The sequence below is a fragment of the Bufo gargarizans genome, chromosome 10 (assembly GCF_014858855.1).
Source record: "Bufo gargarizans isolate SCDJY-AF-19 chromosome 10, ASM1485885v1, whole genome shotgun sequence".
NCBI classification, from domain to species: Eukaryota; Metazoa; Chordata; class Amphibia; order Anura; family Bufonidae; genus Bufo; species Bufo gargarizans.
The window spans coordinates 55,969,434-55,987,441 of record NC_058089.1 but is presented as its reverse complement, the minus strand read 5'-3'; the positions used below and the strand labels follow the sequence as shown (position 1 = coordinate 55,987,441).

Sequence of the window (18,008 nt, the reverse complement as noted above, 5' to 3'; positions counted from 1 at the left end):
AGAGCTTCGTGGGAGATGGCGTGCCCTCCGGTGGCCCAACACGGACTGCCTGGAGATGTGCCAAACTTTATTAGGAGGCCTGTGCCTCTTAGTAAGTTTGGTGCATTCTGCACCAACAGACCTTATACTAAGCTTACATTAAGTTTGTAAATCCAGTCTTAGTATTTCTGCCCCTCTGTCTATATCACTTATAGGATGCAGACATTTAGTACTATACTCAGATTAGTATAGTCTGATTTATAGTATGATGTGGTGAAGTGAATAACTTTCATTATCTTGTGACAGTGGCACCTGTCAAGGGTTGGTATATATTAGGCAGCAACTAGGTCAGAGCATCTTCAGGTCTTGTGAGGTGTTCCCTAGTATGCAGTCACTAATATCAACCAAAAGTGGTCCAAGGAAAGACAGACAACTTACAAGACTTAAAGACTTGTTACTAACATCTTAGTGCCAGAATCGACCGGACACATTTAGAGGTCTTGTGGAATCTATTCATCCATGGGTCACAGCTGTTTTTTTAATGACATGAGTGGAATCTACAATATTGGGCAGGTGCTTGTACCGGTAATATTGTGGCTGATCAGTGTGTAATACATGATTGTAGAGTGTGTTTGGAGGTCTGCCTTGAACTCTGCTAAAGTGGAGACTACTTCCCGATGGAGCAAAAAAAGCAGATACGTCAAAGATGGGTGGGGCATGAAGTCTACCAAACAAATCTCAGACATTTATGATACATCACCTTGAGGAGCCATGAATGCCTTTAAACAATACAAGGCCTGCTCATTAGGTTATCACTGACTGTGAGTGTATTGTATCCTTTCATCACAAAAGAGAATTACTTCAAGAAAATATCTTTAAGAGGTTTGTAAATTACATTTATATGGATTGTACAATAGAAGAAATGTAAGCAAAGAAAATTCAGATCCACTGCCTAGCCAAATGTACGTGGGCGCTACTTTTAATTACTGAGGTCAGCTATTTGTCACCACCAGATCTTTGAGAAGTTCTGATAGACGTTCTTCAGTACTTCCTGCATGATCTTTTGTTTTGCTTTCGTTTTGACATCTCTCCTCCCTCTCCCAGCTGTCATCTATCAGCAGTGATTGCCCCCCTATATATCTCCTCCCCATACTGCCTCACCTTGCAGTTTATACAACTTCCTGGACTGTGCTGATACTAGAAGCTGCTACTGCTGCATCCACAAGATAAGTCTGTTCCTTTATTTCTGCTTTCCTGTGGTCTTGATCCTAGGTGACCCTGACTCCCTCCGTATTTAGTGTAGGGAGCTGGTGGTCGTGTCCCCTCACTATTATAGGGTGTTCAGGTGTCATACAGTCGAGGAACGAGGGTATGTAATTATCTACCACACAGGCAAGCAATCTCCGAATGGGTCATAGAAAAGAGCTCAGTAACTTGGATGAAGCATGTTACAAGCATGGACAAGTCAGTCAGTGACATTTCTGCTCTGGCAGTAGCTGCCATTGTCAATTGTGGGATGTGGCATCGCTGAATGGAAACATCTATGATCTACAACACTTCATTTATAAATTGGTGGGTCACAGAAGTCTACAGAAGTGCACTGCCAGATTTAGGGAGGAAGTTATCATGCAAGTTGCAGCAGTTGTCTGGTATACCAAAAAAGCTGCAAATTTTGGCACAAGCTCTTGGCAATTTTTTAAAATGAAGAATGCCAACAAGGAGGGCCACCATCAGATCGGCAGATTTATTAAGTTTGACCCCAGAAATAAGCTCACAAAAGGCCAAAGTCTATTCAGTTCTTGCACATATGACCTCTGAGACCAAACAGTGGCTTCAGTATTCTCAAGACTGTAAAAAAGGTCCCCGTCACTTCTTGTACTCTGGTAGCTGGGGCTGGAATGGAGGGCACTTCGGAAGGTGTTTTTTTCAAAAGTTTTGAACCCAGTTCTGCTGGACATTTTTTTTTTTTATTAGGCCAGATCACTCCTTTAAAAGATCTGCATCTTTCTCTAGCGCATAGTAATTTTAGACTGGTGCATGAATCTCCATTCTTAATAAAGTTAACACCATAGTGAAACACTAACTCCTGCCTTCTACATTAATTCTGAAAGTACTCTTTCGAACAGATTGGACGAATCGGGCTCTTTGGATGTGTTCGATGTATGTGCCTGGGTGCATATAATTCATGTAGATCAAAAACTAGATGTGAACAGAGCCTAAGACTGGATGAATTGGAATGGTGACTGGGGGTGTCCAACCATTTTAATAGACTTGCTGCTAGATGGATGCAGATCCTCACTGCAATGTTCTAAATTCTCTTGGAACAACTTCTACAAGGAGTGAATGAGCAAACCAGGACCAACTGTGGTCTAGAAATGATATTCAACAAACATACATGGGTGAGATGTTCAGTCTTTATGGTACAGACTGGTATACAGTTCAAACAAAATACTCATTGTGGGGACAAGATAGCATGACCTAAAAATTAAGAGTCAGATCTGTCACTTATCACTATGTGGGTGTATTGACAACACGACATGGTCTCACTGTCCAGAGAACAATGCCTTCATTTTACGTGAGCAATAGCCCGTGGGCTGGTCTAATATGACAGTGCTTAACCCCTCTCTGCTGAACTTGGCGTTTCTGCTTTATGTAGCTGGAGATCAGGAGCAGTGATTCAGAATGAGAACTGAAAGTTATAGACAAAAGTATCAAAAGAACCTATGATACAAGTCCTTGTTTTTAAGGTCTGAGGAGCACATTTTTTCCTGACTGTTTAGGATGACTACATCACTGACTCACTGATGTAATGCTGGTGAGCTTGGGATATTTTTATCTTTCAAAATATTAAAAACATGCGTGGAACGCCTTACACCTCAATAGCTGTGCCAAGGACAGTGAGAACAGAGGCATGTATTTATTGTTATATGCAAACTCTCCACAGCAGACAGTGCGGAAAAAAAGATGAAGCAGATGCCTGATACAAAATGATTGTGGACGAATTTAAACTAAGCATTGATCGCAATGCAAATATGTGACAATGGTCAACTAGGACTACAACGACGAATGATGCTCAAGTAATGGACCCAACAGTCATCTGCTGCGTTTTTTTCAATGAGGTCCTCAAGGTAACCTGTCCACTCTGCTTTTCCTGCTCTATAACATGCTAATCAGTTTGGAACAGGTTTCCTCTAAGCCAGACAGATAACTCTGGTTGAGGGGGAGGATATATCGCTGGATCCCACTGACACTTAGGAGAACACCATGGGGCAGTTCTAATCTTATAATTATCTGTCAAGGCCCCTTGACACAGGCTGACACAAGAGGCTACAATTTGCACAAGCTCACCAAAATTGAACTGTTGAAGACTGGAAAAATGTTGCCTGGTCTGATGAGTCTCGATTTCTGTTGAGACATTCAAATGGTAGAGTCCGAATTCGGCGTAAACAGAATGAGAACATGTATCCATCATGCCTTGTTACCACTGTGCAGGCTGGTGGTGGTGGTGTAATGGTGTGGGGGATGTTTTCTGGGCACACTTTAGGCCCCTTAGTGCCAATTGGCCATCGTTTAAATGCCACGGGCTACCTGAGCATTGTTTCTGACAATGTCCATCCCTTCATGACCACCATGTACCCATCCACTGATGGCTACTTCCAGCAGGATAATGCACCATGTCACAAAGCTCGAATCATTTCAAATTGGTTTCTTGAACATGACAATGAGTTCACTGTACTAAAATGGCCCCCACAGTCACCAGATCTCAACCCAATAGAGCATCTTTGGGATGTGGTGGAACGGGAGCTTCGTGCCCTGGATGTGCATCCCTCAAATCTCCATCAACTGCAAGATGCTATCCTATCAATATGGGCCAACATTTCTAAAGAATGCTATCAGCACCTTGTTGAATCAATGCCACGTAGAATTAAGGCAGTTCTGAAGGCAAAAGGGGGTCCAACACCGTATTAGTATGGTGTTCCTAATGATTCTTTAGGTGAGTGTATAGGAGCCACTAGAAAGGGGAAAAGCCGATTTTAGAATAAAATGCATGCCACATTGTTTCTTTTGAATCTCTACCGTGGCAACTGGTGATTAGAGGCTTTTGTTTGGGAGGTCTCCGTGAAGGTCTGAATCTTGACATTTTCTATGTATGGCCTTCATCTGTAAAATAGGTAGATGTCTATTCTGCTACAAAGTATCCAGGCAGTCCAGAGTTCATATTCCATATACTGTATAATATGTCAATGGTAGGCATTTGCAGTCATGATCACAAGGGACATAGATGGTTCTTGTATTATCTTTAACTATCTAGGATGGACTCAATGGCAAAAGTACAAAGAAAAGTCAACAAGATGACTTCAGTTTTGCACTGTAATAGCTTAGTTTCAGTGGGTTTATGGGTAATCTAAAAGGTTAACCAAAAGAAAGATCAATGGGACTATAACTCTAAGATATGTAACAATCTTTATTAATCAGAATATATAATTAAATACATAGAGTTCCGTCACAGGGGCTCTATACCGTAAAAGAACTGATCAGTTTTATCCCCGTGCATTTTGAATGGAGAATAATCCGTTCAGGATGCATCAGGATGTCTTCCATTCAGTCATTTTGACTGATCAGGCAAAAGAGAAAACCGCGAAAAAAACTGAAGACTTGCCTGAATGCCGGATCCGGCATTTTTTCCATAGGAACGTATTAGTCCCGGATCCGGCATTCAAAATACCAGAATGACGGATCCGTCCTTCCGGTCTGCGCATGCGCAGACGGAAAAAAAGGTGAAAAAAATAAATGCCGGATCCGTTTTTTCCGGATGACACCGGAAAGACGGATCCGGTATTGCAATGCATTTTTCTGACTGATCAGGCATTTTTAAGACGGATCAGGATCTTGATTAGTCTTACAAATGCCATCAGTTGGCACAAGTTATGCCGGATCACTTTTTCGGCGACGGAACTGCTTGGCGGATCACTCTGCCGCAAGTGTGAAAGTAGCCTAAATATATAAAGCTGAGTTCATGCAAGGACTTAATAATACCTGAAGCTGAGGGCATAAATATTGCACAGAGCTACAGATACTATACTTAACTTCTAGCTGAATATATAGTGCTGAATACATCAAAAATACTCAGAGCCCTAGGTGCTATATTTCACCAGAGCAGTGATATAAGATATAATAATCAAGTCAACTATTACACATAGCACACATATATACATGCAGAAATGGCAAACTACTCTGGAGAAAGCTCATGTGCAGCTATAGCAACCTACCCACGGACATGATGTGCAGTATGCTGAAGCATCACCCCACGCACTAACACCTCGACACGTGTTTCGCCCCTTTGGCTTCGTCAGGTTGTCAAAGGTGGAATGAAGCAATACTCATACATTTTTCCCATCACGGATGTTATGTAAGGCTCTTTGGAAAACCCATTAACCTCATATTAACCATAAAAAGGTTGTGTCTATATCCATGCTCCTTTTATAGCTTACACTTAAACGGCCCTTGCAGCTTTATCACAAGAGGATGTGATTTACTCCCATAATTTATACACGTGGCGGTTTAAATATTTTACAGCTTGTAATACTGTGTACAGAGGCTCTCAGGGCTACCATTATATGTCCAAATTTGAAGTTTTACAAAACCCTCTTGTAGAATAAGTTGCATGGGAAGACGGCCAAACCAAAGAAACTATACAACCTGATAAGAAGGGGATATAGCAGAAATTACAATGTTTCTTATTTCTTTCTAGGCTATATATCCAGGGGCTGTTTTATAGAAATTTGGCCACTGGGCAACAGGCAAATGAGATCCCCCCTGCGGTTTGTCTGTGACAGTATCTGGTGGTCTAGGATTATGCACTGAGGGGTATTCCCACTTTGTAAAGTCAGGGTATGTTAGCACTTTTTGATTGGTGGGGTGCTGATCTTCTGCACCCCCTCTACAGTCTTGCCCTGCACATCGTGCCTGTCTACCCATTGAGCAGGAAAACTGCAGCACAGCTCCATTCAAGAGGATGGGCCTGGCTGCGGCTCCCTGCACAGCCCTAGTGGTGGTCAAAGTCAGTGAATGGGTTAATGTAACTTATCCTAGTGGTCTAGGGTAATAAAGGTTTCAATGGTAAATTCAGATTGCTTCTATGGTTTCCTGACCTAGGGAGATCCCTACGAAATGGGGGCCCTTGGCATTTGCCCAGTTTGCCACACCCTAAACCGATCTCTCTATATACTTTTCAGTGGGTTATATTATCGCTAACACAAACTTGATTTGCACACCCTATATTTTACATTAGCACTTTCTCTTCTTAAAAACAAGCTATTTCATCCCTAGCAGCCATTCGAGCAACAACACTGTCCCATTAATTGCTTGTTTTTCCCCCTTTTTTCACTAACTGCGTGAACCAAGAGCCAATGATCACACAGTAATACAAATGTGTTGTATTATCTGTATGGATCTTTCCAGTGACACACTGGACCTGGGGTTCCATTAAACTAATAGGTTTGATGTATGTAAAGCTCTAGTAAGGGGAACACATACCTGAGCTGTGATATTTCATAGTGCTTGACTTACCTGGGATAACGAGACTCGAAATCCCATTTCAGCCCAAGGCATCTAGGCCCTAGATCATAAGCTATTTCTTGGTCCACCACCGAGTTACCAAATATATAATGTTTCATATTTTATACCATCCTGATATTTATTACCAATATGGGGGCACCAGGGCTCCACCAGACATTGGTCGCGTCCCAAGAATAGTCCCTTATATAAAAGTTGACATAGCATTTAATTTCATAATTAATCCTAACAATTTAGAAAGGTCATTTGTTGATTTGAAGAACGGTGAAACTATATACTTTAATTACCTCAGTGACAACAGTCCGTTGGCTGCCCAACAAATTGATAAGCAACATGCTAGAACTCTGTATTCTATATTAAGACAAACAGATGTTTGATGTGACCTAAACATTGGCAAGAATGAGTCTTTTATGGAGAAATTTTAAAAAAATTCAAATTTTGGACTTCCTAATTTGACAGGTGCATCAGGAAACACATTGGCCCAGATTCAAGAAGCACTTGCGCGGGAACAAGTGTGATTTGCGCCGCGCAAGTACTGATTTGCTCCTATGCAAATTTGCGGCTGATTCTGTAAACCAGTTAAGCCTGAAATGCGGCCATTTTCCCGCGCACGCAGCCTAGCTGTTCCTGCGCAATTTGCGTGCAATTTTGCGCGGGGTGTAAGTTGCGCCTTCATGGAATTCCCTCAGCGAATATGCAAATTAGGTACTGCCGATGATTCAGAAACATGCGCGTGTGATGCGCATCTTGCGCTGGAAGCGTGCAAGCTTTTTTCCCTGGGCAAACTTGCTCCTGTTAAAAGCAGGGGCAAGTTAGCAAAAGATGGCCAAATGTCATCCCAGGTACGCACTTCATTACCCAGGGCATTGATGTCCAGGGCAATGGCTTCATATATAGCCCTCCTTTGGGCAATGGTGGTGTTTGCCCGCTGGGCACCATATAGGACTTCCTTATGCTGCTGGAGTGCAGCAATCAGGATGTCCATCTCTGCAGCCACAAAGTTGGCCTTCCTTATTTTGGTCCCTTTGGGAGGTGCCATGTCTTGCAAAAGGGCTGAATTTCCTTGCTCAGGGGGGGGTAGGAAAAAGCAGGATGAAATTCAGCAAAGAACCTGCGCAAGTCTGCTCCTATTTATTTGCTCAGTGCAAGCAGCTGAGCAGGATTTGCCCTGAAATTCTGCTAGCAAACCTCTGCTGAGCCGAAAATTCCTCATTTACATAGGGGCACACCCACTTTGACTTGCACGGCCTTGCGCCCTCAGCTTTGCCTTAAACAGGAGCAAATTAAATGAACAAACGATTCCTGAATCAGGTGGCAATTTGGCAAAATTGCTCCAGCGCAGAGAAATTCAGCTGAGCGGCTCAGGTGTAAGTAATGGGCAAATCTACCTGAATCTGGGCCATTGTCTAAAATTGACAATGGGATCTAAAGTAGGAATAAAGCATGATCAAATGGTATGCCGAGGAATTCAGCAAAACATAAGGAGTATGTATGTCCCTTTAAAACCTATAAGGTGTATCTGTGGTAGACAAAAGAGCCCAGATCCCTGGCTGGTCATGTATTTGCATTTCAAATATTCACACATGGAAGTGATGATGAGACATTTTTATAGCCAAAAAATAATACCAGAGAAAAGTATTAAAGGCTACAGAAAAATTATACATAAAATAAAAAAAGGTTTATTTTACAAAATATTAGTAAATGGGCTTTGAAAAGGTTATGTTCAAAGAAGCATCTCATTTTCTAGGTAAAATAATAAATCACAACTGGGTCCAATGCCTGACGATCTGTTAGGCCACCATACCATAAAATGATAATTGTTAGGGCAGGTAGTGTGGAACCACTGTGTCGACCAACTGATTTGACTTTGGGCCAAACCTAAGTGGTATTCACCCTTTAACCCCTAAAACAGGGATCAGGACTTTGCTGCAGGGATTCACCATACCGCTACCTCCTGGAGTAGTATTGGTTTGGTTGACAGCTGACCCACAGGGTTTCATGACACCTATGCAAGGCACCAAAGGAACAGACATACACATAGTAACAGGCAAAGGTCAGGGCAGGCTGAGTTCTTGCGAATATGTGATATGGGTCCAAGGTCAGAAGAGACAGCAGAAGGTCACAGTGTGAAACAGGGACAGGTCAGGACAGACAGCTGAGAGTCAGAATCCAGTAAACAAGCACAGGTCGGGACAGGCAGCTGAGAGTCAGAATCCAGTAAACAGACAAGGGTCGATACGTGGCAGAAAACAGGAAACAAACGCCTTAGCAAGAACTTAGCAAACTAGGAACCTAATAGCTCTGGCAAGAAAATGAGGTCAGCATCACAGTCTAATAGCAGAAAGCTTATTAGCAATTAGAAGTGGCCGTGCAACTGCACACAGCAAGGAGAAGAAGTGGTGGTAGTAGAAATGGGGTTAGTAGTGTTCACTGAATAATGTTCCTAATAGAAGGAGTTCGTTCTCCATACAATAGTTAAGACACATCATATACAGCATAATGTCCGCATATAGTTTATCTATAAGATATGATGTGATCAAATGACAGATTTTTCTAATAAGGCACAGCAGTCTTTTGGCCTCCTGTGGTCCCAGGGCCAGGTCTAACTTTTACTCTGAGTCTAGAGCAGGGGTCAGCAACCTTCGGCACTCCAGCTGTTGTGAAACTACAATTCCCAGCATGCTCCATTCATTTCTATGGGAGTTATGAGAAGAGCAGAGCAAGTGTGCATGCTGGGAGTTGTAGTTTCACAACACCTGGAGTGCCGGAGGTTGCCTACCCCTGGTCTAGATTATTTTGTTTGTTTGAGATTTAAAAAAAAATGTATGCTTATTTCCATTAATAGTGCCACTCTTGTCCATGGGCTGTGTTTGGTACTGCAGCCCAGTCCCATTCATTTGATCCCTTTTAACCAGAAGTTTAAGTATTGGGTGCAGAATCAGCAGTCACAACTGGTGCATGAGGTGACCTAAAAGCGCTCCGGAGCCTAAAGGGGCCTAAAAAGGATATGTTGCCTACCCTGAAGGGACCTAAAGATGCTTTGGTGCCTGAGGTGGCCTAAAGGTGCTCTGGTGCCTGTGGGAGCCTAAAGGTGCTTTGGTGCCAGAGGGGGGTCTAAAGGTGCTTTGGTGCCAGAGGGGGGTCTAAAGGTGCTCCGGTGCCTGAGGGAGCCTAAAGGTGCTCTGGTGCCTGAGGGGGTCTAAAGGTGCTCTGGTGCCTGAGGGAGGCTAAAGGTGCTCTGGTGCCTGAGGGGACCTAAAGTCACTCTGTCACATAAGAAAATATCAGTATTCTAACTAACAGGTAATGAAATTTGCATTGGTGCACGGGAGCTTAAAACTATTCTATGCCTCAGATTTTTCTTGGAACCAATTCAAGCTGATCTCTGTGGGAAGTACTTTTTTCTGTTGTATGGAGTAGACTGGGAAATAATGGAAATTATAGAAATACTAATCATAGTCATCCTCTGAAAGAAATAGTACATCATCTTCCATCCATGTTGCTCAATGCTTGCTCTGTTGTTTATAATTATTTCAGGACTTCAGTAATGATCATGACCAATGGACCTAATAAAAATGTTGGCATATCTAAAAACAGATTCATTTTCCCATCCCTGTGCTCTCAGATGAGTGAAGCTTAATACATTCAGTACTTAGTGTTTTCAACATGACAAGTGATTATTGTATTCCCAACATAAGGTGTGTACCACTGCAGCCATTACAAATAAAGAGTCATTCATATTGGTCAACACAATCACTGATCAACGCAGTTTGCAAATGAAGTCATTCCAACTAGTGTCCCCAGGCAGTTAATAGAAGTAAGGATCTTTTTGTATTCTCTTCCATTAAAGCTGGCCATATTCAAATAGCTGTCAGCCCAACGATCATTCAGCCAACAGCTATCTCTCCCGACTCCCCCATACACATACAAGTTTGGCTCGACCTATGTATTCTATGGGGAGAGTGGAGAAAGCCACTGCCAGACACTTCTGGTGGCAGCTTATCTCCTGGGAGAACAAAGGTATTGAGCAAAAATATAAATTCTGTCATATCCTTGTCTCTCCCATCATCTGTAGAGGGAGAATCAGGAGCTCCCCGCACACAGGTTCTGCTGACAAAAGGCTAATGTATATAGCAAACTTAGGCTAAAGATAAATAAATGTTGGTCAAACCCACCCATTTCAACAGAATCGGATGGCCATATAATGTGTATGGAGGTCTCCTGACTCTCCTTCCATGGTTGATGTATGAGGAGATAAGTATAAGTTTTTAGCAGTTGGATTTCAACATTCTGATCCATTTGTCCTGAAGGAGATATCCTTTCTCCTCTCCCCCCAGGATACAGACACGCTCAGCCTAAAGCCGGATTTACACTGGACAATTGTCAGGCCGATTATTGGGAATGAATGTTAGGACACTAGTTCCCGATAATAGACTTGTGTAAAGGTGGTGCAGATCACACCCTGAACGAGCAAAAACGCTTGTTCATCTGGTGAATCCATCTTTGATGCAGAACATTAAATCATAGTTTCTTTAGTTGGAGCTGAAAAGTTAGAATATCCAACCTTCAGCCAGTCAATATGCAGCTTTCAACGTGAGTTAGAGTTTCTGACTTTCGGAAATGTCTGACCAGCAACTAAGGGTTCCTGAAGCAGGGGAAGAGTATTAAAGATATATTCAAATGATCATAAAACATCTCATGCTCATAAAAACATGCCACCACTGAACATTCACCAGATGCCACAATATTCCTAAACGTATAAGATAAAATCAGTCATGAGTAGGACCAAATAAAGAGGTGTGTGATGGAAAACTCTTGTAGCCTTCATAAACACTATGAAAACATTTGCTGGATGTTTTCAGTTATCCGAGCTATTAATACCATAAGTCATTGCGAAAGAATATAATACAAGAAAAATTTTTTTTTCCTTAACATCAGCATTGTCTGAAGGTCCAACTTTCTAGGAGAAAGCTGCGCTGGTCAGTCGTTAGCCATCGAAATATGCTAGAGACAAGAAGGTGTATACGGCTGTCGTGGCTCATAAATATTTAGAACGCAAGATAACAGTTAATTTCAGCGGAAGCAAATTGCTCAGTGACCCTCGGATAGTAATTATAGTTTACACAGCATTCGAGCAAGAACATTGTGCAACAACTGAAATTAGACAAGAATAACAAATTACTATGTCAAACGTAAAGAGAGGAATATAAAAGCCGTTAGGCCACAAATGCCCAATTATGAATTTGCTTAATTATTATGGCGACTGACAAGCTGGTAAAGGCTGTGTGTGTTAAATGGTCCAGGATTACCGTGCATGTGTAATTAGACAGGTTTCATATTGCGAGAATATAGCAATGTTTCAGGTAAACCTGACTATAAATCGTCAGGGAAGACTAGTGTAGTAAAAATGCAAAGGAATATAGTAAAAGAATGAGAAGAATGTACTACTTTTACATGCAGGAAGAAAATAAAGACACCAGGTGTAAAGTATCTACACGTAAGCCCTCTGATTATTTGAGAGGGTTAAATGAAAAGAAAAAGGATCATATCCATCTCTATACTCTAGAGTTTGGCCTGTATTGGGGGTTTCTTGTAGAACATATGTGTTGGATTTCTTGCTCTCAATGTCTCTGCCTGAGAGTCAACAGGGACTTCACTGGTCAGTCTGGCTATTGGACGGTGGCTGTTCTATCCATAGCTATGATATGTTCCTTATATATTATATCGTAGCACAATAATCTGCTTGTATTTGAGCTATTTTATGTTATTTATAGGTCAATGGGTCCAAATCAATTTAGAATTAACCTCCATGCCACATTGTGTAAAAAATTTCTCCTAAATGTACTTATCTTCTGAAGGGACCACTGATCTCCGTACCAGTGCTAAGGAATCCCTCGCCCTGTGTAATTACTCAGTCAGAGTTTTGGAATGATGGAAACTTCAGAACAAGTTAAGGGTTTGGACACCTTATACCTTCATTTAGGAACTGGAGGGGGTTCGAAACAACACCCACCGAAATCATACAACATGTAGAAAATAAAATTGTTGAGTAATTTCTCTTTAAGTCCTGACTACACAGTATTATATATTTTTTTTTTACAACAGTTTCTGAGATGTCTTATGGAACATTCGAGAAATGAATGTTTGGTAATGGACTACTGAGCAAAGGATAGAAGACTGAAAGCCCCATCTGACAACATAATGTGTAACCATCCTCTAATGTACAGCTGTCACATAACAGGGACATTGCCACACTGCCTGCATATGTGTCACATCCCATACAGAGCTATATGATGGATAGCAAGATTGCCATTAGCAAGGCGCTCAATTATTCACGGGTAATTTATTTTAGGGGTAATTAACTCCCAGTTCAATTTTTCAGAGTGACTTTGTTATTTTTAAGTTTCTATATAAAAATCTGTCCTTTGAATGTAACCTCTACTGTATTAGAGGTTGTAGAACAAGAGGCCGCAACACATGAAGCTCCATGTAACATATAATGTACCTGGCGGATAATTTCCATGTATGGGAATAATTAGTAAATTAAGGCATATTACTTTAGATAGGAACAAATTGAATTTTTTAAAATGAAAATATGATTCATTTTTCATGATCAACATGGTATTTGTAAAGTAAGATGCTATGCCAAAGTGCTGGGATACAGTCCCTTTTGGCTAAAGGATTCAATGCCTTCTGTTAAAGATATATTTGTTCCAATTTATCTGAATTACACAATTTCTTGGGCTTCAATAGCTAGTGCCATCTTGAATAAGGGATCTGTAGTTAGAGCCACCTTAGTCTCCCATTAATGTATTGGTAGACATAGGTCAGGGGGGTCTAGTAGGAGATAGATTGTTTTATTGCCAAATGGTTTCTTTATTGGATCATGGCAGGAACATGTTAAAAAAATTCATGTTTTCTTATAACCAATGTTGTCTAAGATCATGTTTTTTTATTAATTGATTTTATTGTACACAAATAGTAGTCAACCCTACAGTATCTCAATATCGATATCACATAGTTACTGCCCCCTCATGTTACATTTATGTACGGATATAAATATCAAGTTTGGAAAATGTAGTCTTCAATAAAAGATGCCAAGAAAAAGGTCTTCAAGAAAATTGAACTTTTTGACTGGTTGTCCAAATCCTACTGCAATAAAACTCACAAGCATCATCAGTTGTTTACCACACTTACTTACTAGACCTACTAAACAGTCGCAGTAGATAAATCCAGCATACCCTTAATTAACATAGATAACCACCCAGTTTTATAAGTGCCAAGCACAGTGTAAAATCACAAAAAGTTTTATAATTTGTTCAAAAACAGTATGCGCCATAGCAAACCAACAAAAATCGAATTTCTTTTGTAATACAATTCATAAGAAAATCACATGACCCAGTCCTTCATGTGGATAGGGGCCTGTAAACGTGTGGCCAATTGACCCACTAGCACCCACTACACTACAGTTCATCTTGTGACAGAGTCTCCAAAAAATGATTTGGCAAAGGGGAAACTTAAAACTTCTGTCTCCTGTTACAGAAGTAATGCCCTCTTTATATGGAGCAGAGACCTCAAGCCCCATGGTGGACTGGCCATAGACCCTACAGGAAAATCTCCTGGTGGGCTAATGCCCAGAGGGTCGCCCAAGCCCTCCTCATGTCGGCCATCCAGGTACATAAAGATCTGATGCTCTCACCATTAATTAATTTAAACATCATTTTGTGCTGCACTCTGGTATCTGGTTCTGATGGGGTCGTATTTTGTACTGCACTGTAGTATTGCTGGCCCTGCTTATTTCTGTTGCCTTGCCCTCTGTCAATTTGGACTCGTCTTCAACATGGGGCCACTTTTAGATTTTTCTTCATGGCCACTTTAAGTTCCCAGTTGGCCCCTGTCAGGCCCCATGGCCCAGGTTTGACTGCAATCTCTCAACCCCTATAGTTACACTCCTGCATTTTAGTAAGGATCAGTGCTTCTGAAACTGTGAGGTTTCCCCAATCGTTGATGGCCACATAACCTGTTAACAGCAGGGCATTTATTTTTGGCTAGATGCAAAAATACATACAGCCCAAAAATCCCAGATTTAGGTATAATCACATCCAAAATTAGAAAAAGTGTGACAGCATCTACAATAGTAGCATGATAACCTTTAGCCACATGTCCCCCACACAAAAACATTGTGAAGTTTAAACCTGCCAAAGGATTCTTGCTCTAAAACATCACAACCCAATTGTTGGTGAGGTGAGACACACCTGGCGAGGCAGATTCAACAGAAATGATTGCTTCTGTCTATGGTTTCACAATATAACTGACTCATATTGTGCTCCTTTTGATGTTCTGCTGTATTCCAGAGGCAACGTTTAAAAGGAATTGAGCTAAACTTACAAAAAACTTTTGAATGTCATAGTGACACCCCAGAGGATTTAATCAGTGCGGGTCAGAGTAAAACAGAATTTTGCTCATGGTAACCAACTGGTTTCCCAGAACAACCAATTTTTTTAGGAGTAGGTAAGAAAGGTGATCTAACTGGTTACTAATGACAACATTAGTGCTTCTAATGAGACCCAATGTTAAGAACAGCAAAAAGTTTAACCACAGGCATACAAAGATATTTGGATTTTGTCGCGATTGAAACTCATTAAAACGACTATCCAAATATATATAGATATGAATGAGTCAGATCCAATCTTCAGGGAATTTACATTTCCCGACAACTAATGAAAAAACCAGTACAGCTTTACTTCTTTTATTTTATTTTTATAAAATCTTCTCTCTCAACACATTGAAATTTTTGTTTTATATTTATGAGACAACAAAAGGCAGAGTCTCCTTACTTTGTCTGGTGTTATAGGCAGACATTCACAAGAGCCGCATGTCTAAATCAAACAACCGGTAAAAAAAAAAAATAGAAACAACACACAGAACATTCCCTTAGCAGGAAGGCAAGAAAGGAAAACACATTCATGCCCATGCCAGCTTCATTTTAATGAAGTGTCGGCAGCCGAGTCCAGAAAAGTGCAAACCAAATGTTGATCCTTGTCTAAACATTTGGTGCGTGTTTGTTGTTTTCTTCTGAGTTTATTTGTGTGTGCTCTTTTCGGTCGTTTGATGTGTCTTTGCTACGACTTGAAGCTTAATGGCTTCTCATTTTGCAGAAATGAATATGTACCGTGATCTATTACGAGGGGAAATCCGAAAGTAAGTTTGTTCCCATAATTTGCTGTAGATCTATCAAATGTCACACAATAGATTTGGTCCTTTTTTTAAAGCTACGTTCACATCCTCATTGTAGGCTACGTTCAGGGGCCTCCATCACAGAATTTGTTAAAAATAGAATGGAAAAAAGTCTTACATTCAGGACTTTTTTCTCAGCTAAAAAACATTCTCCTTTAATAAGTTCCACTACAGTCAATAGGTTCTGTTCAGCTCTATTTGCTTCAGTTATGGTTCAAATCCGGCAGTTTTGTTATTTTCGTTGTTCTGCTCCTATAACTGAGCAGAATAACAAAACAAAACAAAAGGCCTAACACTTCTGTCTTGACATATTATTCCATTTTCTAAGCCACCACTTTACTGGAGTAAGATTTAGACAGATTTTCACAACTTTTTAAAAAGTTGCAGTAAATAAATCTGACTTAAATTAGTTTGACATGGTAAGCATGCCCACTTGTCCAAAACTGAATAAAGTAGTGTAAAAATACAAAGAGTTGCAAATGTTTTGCTGAAATAAGCCCAAAGGTTTTGCAAGGTTTTGGAACCAGAATTCTGGAGAGTAGGACATACTCCCATATGTCTCTAAAGACTGAGTAGAAATATGTAAAGTATCCATCGGACTGGCAGATTCATCGTTACTCAATTCCAAATGCATTCTAGTGATCATCTGAGTTCCTACAAAAAATACAAAGGCTCTGTAGTGTTATAAACAGTGTTGGACTAAGGTTTCTTAGGCCAACCAGTGGAAAATATTCCGAAAGTCCACCATCCATCTGTACAATATAGAACATGTGAACATAAATGTGTGTATCATCAATATGGTCAAATACATTATTAGTAAACCAACCCATGAGAAACCAACCCTATTGTTTAGTGATTGGCTTCTAATGGATCACTGGACACCATTTTACTTGGAGATCCTCAATAATGGGTTCCAAAGATCTCACTGGGGCCAGTCAGTTGCCAATATGGTCTATATCTTATGGGTTAGGTCAGTAATAATCTATTTTATATTATTGTGTCAGGCTTGGGCCATCTGGAAGTTCCTCTATTATCAGGTGGCTGAGTCCAACCCTGGATATACTGTAGTCCACTGTGCTTTAGACCTTGTATAGACAGGAAATGCTCCTCACACATGCATACATTGTATATAGTACAACATCTTGCACCTCTTGGACTGGAATCTACAGTTTTAGATTCTGTATTTTTCAAACCATTTTTTACTTCAGCTCTACACTAGAAATATAGAACACTGTCACGGTTCATATAGTAGGAGCTCTATATATTCATTCAGGGCAATGTCAGAGTGATCTAAGGTCTCTCTAGCAGTGAAAGAACTATCTTTATTATTGTGATTAATAATTTAAAAAATGGCATATAATCAGTAAGAAGAGCTTGAAAGTAAGAAGACTGGAGGTGGTGTAAAAGCAGGATTAGAAATTAAGCAATTTATGAGACAGGAGCCTTTCAATTTCTAAAGCTCTTAAGAAGATCCAAAGGTCAAACTGAAGCCATTGTTAGAGCTGAATTGAAGATTATCATACATATACTGACCATTTTGCAGTTATTAGACATATCTGTGTAGGAGCTTAGATAAGAAATGCAATCTCCCACCATTATGTGCTTTCCTAAGAAGGCATTAAGTGATTTCTTGGCCTACAAATTGAGGTTCAGTTAGGCTGGACAACCTGTTCTTCTGGATCCTGAGAGTCCAGTGACATACAGGTCCTTCTAAAAAAATTAGCATATTGTGATAAAGTTCATTATTTTCTGTAATGTACTGATAAACATTAGACTTTCATATATTTTAGATTCATTACACACCAACTGAAGTAGTTCAAGCCTTTTATTGTTTTAATATTGATGATTTTGGCATACAGCTCATGAAAACCCAAATTTCCTATCTAAAAAAATTAGCATATTTCATCCGACCAATAAAATAAAAGTGTTTTTAATACAAAAAAAGTCAACCTTCAAATAATTATGTTCAGTTATGCACTCAATACTTGGTCGGGAATCCTTTTGCAGAAATGATTGCTTCAATGCGGTGTGGCATGGAGGCAATCAGCCTGTGGCACTGCTGAGGTGTTATGGAGGCCCAGGATGCTTCGATAGCGGCCTTAAGCTCATCCAGAGTGTTGGGTCTTGCGTCTCTCAACTTTCTCTTCCCAATATCCCACAGATTCTCTATGGGGTTCAGGTCAGGAGAGTTGGCAGGCCAATTGAGCACAGTAATA

General features: G+C 40.5%; 1 protein-coding gene across 1 annotated transcript in view; it reads right to left on the bottom strand.

The window, feature by feature from the left end:
- The window catches only part of LOC122920372 (brain-derived neurotrophic factor), a 55,216-nt gene that overhangs the window by 8,030 nt on the left and 29,178 nt on the right, over positions 1-18,008 (bottom strand). The gene's annotated exons all lie outside the window — the stretch shown is intronic.